Here is a 3,277-nt window from a genome sequence, read left to right as displayed (position 1 = left end):
CAGCACCATATAGAGTCCAACAACGCATCAATACACTGGTATTAGAACTTTGTATAATATCCAATCAAGTGTGTCTAGTGAGTGACGGTTTTGGTCGGTTCGGTGTGGTCGGGTGGCACCGACGCAATCCTTATAGTGCTATATCAATAATCGGATCGATCATTATGCAAGTTATCACAACTATTGATGTATAAACACCTACTTTAGATGATCATGTGCATGCGTATGTGAAAACGTGAACTCATGTCCTAGGTTGTTGGCCTGAAGGATCTTCACCTCCCTGGAAACACCCAATAGGATTAACCAGTAACCACAATAGTCGGCTAGGTTAGTACGTCCTCCAAGGGAATCAACCCAACAGCTTGCTAGCTTGTAAGCAGGCATGTTCTGCCGTATACTATCATCTCTCGCAAAACTAATAGCTCGGAAATGGGTAGATCATATTTCTGGTACGCACTGAAGTTTGAAATTGCTGAACTGCATTAAGAGATACTGGTAGTGATATGGTAGAGGTGAAGAGCCTGCTGGCAATGAGATGGACACACGAAATTCTTGATAACATAATAGTTTTGTTTTCTTAAAATAGCCATAGGGGACAGGACACGGCTTGAATCCCAAACGTTTATCAAATGTTCAAAAAGTCCACTATGAGACGTACATTAGGAGCCATGAAAATTAACTAAAAAAGTAAAAACAGAGGAGAGGGTCCAGTGAGTAGCTGGGTCCCTAGCAACCAAAAGAAAAAAAGAGCAAAACAGAGACCAATTACTTACTGTTAATGGTCTTATCTTGTGTTGTACGTCATGCAATTTTCTGTTCAGCTAACTGCTTGACCAATATTAATTATTTAGTAGGCTATATTAGTAATTTGATTTTTCTTGTTTTGTGCAGTTTGGAGAAATTCATGGTTATTTACCGTTTCGAGTTAGATTTATTCCATTTGAAATGAGGCACGTACTAACCTTCTTCTTGGCTGTATCATATATCTTTGTTGTTTTGGTCAAACTAGCATAAACTTTAGTTCTTAATGCTGATGTGTTTCCGCCCAACTCATACAGTAAGCCATGATAGTCACTTGATTTGCATTGGCTTAACTTTCGAGGACAGATGTTTCCCTTTCACACTAGTAGCGATTGATTTGCTCCATCCAGGGAGGCCTGCATTATGCAAAATGTCTATATCAGCTAGAGAAGTAGTGGAAATCAGTAAATATTTATATTTATCTGTGGTTAATCCTTCCTTATTTAAAATATTTATTCGTTAAATGTTGGCGGGCAGGGCATATATACTTGATTGGGTATACGGAATCCGAATTTTGGCGCACATGATCTTACTAGCTTCTAAATCCGCTGAGCTGTACTGATGATGGTGTGTTTGCTACTCACACATTTTATCCAAAGGATCCTTATGTCAAAACGATGGCAACTTCTAGGTTGCTGGTATGTATTTTCACACCATATGTATGCTTGTGCTTACCCCCATCAGCCTCGGCACATTCAGTCCAAATTTGACCAAATACTGAAGATGGGGAACTTGTGGGTGCTACGTGCCATGCATCTTGGCCAATCTCAGGGAAATAATCAGTAAAGGCAGCAGTGTTTAGTCGTCCGCCACAGAGAATCATCGGCGATATTAATTAGTATATCTCGGCCCATTGGTCTTGCTAATGAAGACTGTTACCAACATTAATTATCCTTTCCTGTGTCTCAAAACTATCAACCTGACTCATAGAATCATTTTTTTCTTTAGGATTCATGTTTTTTCTTGTTATTATACATTACAATGAGTTCATTGTATTCAGTTTCTTTACAACTTCATGCACCTGAGCTATTTGCAGAAGGAGGGGAGCTGGCCTTCTTCACGTCTCGGAGCAGTGTCTTCCTTGGATTCACCAAGGAGGGGACCCGGCCTTGTTCACGTCTCGTGCAACAAGTATGGAAGAGCCTCTGGTTGTTACTATTGATTCATGTGCATGTGCTAAAAAGAAAGAAAATACTCTACTGGATTTGAACGAGGACACGAACTAATAAGTGTTTACTTCCCCGACGTGGGCGCAGGGGTGATCGACGCGGACTACCACAACCAGGTGGGTGCCGTGCTCTTCAACCACTCGGAGGCGGACTTCACCGTGAAGCTCGGAGACTGCATCGCGCGGAGGTCACCGAGGTGGAGGACCTCAATGCCACCGCCCGGAGGGAGGGAGGGTTCGGGTCCACCGGCGTTTGAACTTCGAGCCTTGGTAGATACCTCTAGAGAAGTGGTCTGGTTGTTTGCGTCAGATGTTAAATGGAATCTCGTGATCCCTTCGAGTTGAGATGTTTGATGTTGCAGCCATGAACGCTGGAAGTGCTAAACTGGTTCTGTGACCTTAGTTTATTTTGCATTGGACGTGTCTTGATTTCCATCTATGAATACTGCATCTGAATTTTTTTTTTAATTTCTAATTAGTTAGCTGTAACGTGGGGGTGGAAATGGAGCGCTACTAGTACATACAATAGTAGCAGCATAGGTGGAAAATGGAGCGCTACTAGTACTTAGGATAGTAGTAGCGTAGGTGGAAAATGGAGCGCTACTAGTACCTAGATAGCTGTAGCGCGGGGTAAAAAACGCGCTACTGCTAAAATTTAGTTGTAGCGTCGTAGCAGTAGCACGGGAACCCATGCTACTGGTATGTAAAAAACCTACGGTACTGCCAGTGTTTTCCCTAGTAGTGCCGTTGAGCATTTTTTAACGACAACATCGTTGTGGTTTTTGGGAAGCTCCCAAAAGCTTCCTGGGTCGCTTTTAGGGAGCTTCTGCAAGCTTCCGATAGATTACACTTTTTTATTTTTTGGATGGTTACTCAAATTGTTGGAATTATCGGATAATTAAATGTTGGAAATAAATTCATGCTCTTTGTACATAAATGTCCATGTCCCCTTATAACTAGAGATGATGTTGAGTAGGAGAAAGTTTGATACTTTGTGAGAAAGTTTGCAGCTATGGATGTTCCTTGTTTTGATTAAGGCGCTTTATTGACTTATAAATCCACATCAAGGTGTGACAAGCATAACCGAGTTCACACCTGGCTTCTGCATATTTAGGATGCACATAGCCGATGCAATACAGATGTGTACACTCACTTGGTGCATACAAGCACAACTCACACAAACCATATGCTAGGGTTCCAGATGTTGTAGACCAAGAGCAAAGCCAGTGCATAAACTGGTAAATAACTTGCTATGGAGAGGAGCCCTTCCTTTTGTTAAACACCAAACCATTTCTACATAGTAACAAT

The 3,277-nt window shown here is 41.7% G+C and overlaps 1 long non-coding RNA gene across 1 annotated transcript; it reads left to right on the top strand.

Moving 5' to 3' along the window:
* The first annotated feature begins 328 nt into the window (after positions 1 to 328).
* LOC141026542 (uncharacterized) lies at positions 329 to 2,473 on the top strand. Its single transcript, XR_012188791.1, has 2 exons — positions 329 to 950; positions 1,279 to 2,473. It is a non-coding gene; the product is annotated as an uncharacterized lncRNA (long non-coding RNA).
* The last annotated feature ends 804 nt before the right edge of the window (positions 2,474 to 3,277 follow it).

The sequence above is a fragment of the Aegilops tauschii genome, chromosome 7, assembly GCF_002575655.3.
Source record: "Aegilops tauschii subsp. strangulata cultivar AL8/78 chromosome 7, Aet v6.0, whole genome shotgun sequence".
Classification (NCBI taxonomy): Eukaryota; Viridiplantae; Streptophyta; class Magnoliopsida; order Poales; family Poaceae; genus Aegilops; species Aegilops tauschii.
The sequence above is the reverse complement of the archived record's forward strand: the minus strand, read 5'-3'. Positions and strand labels throughout refer to the sequence as shown.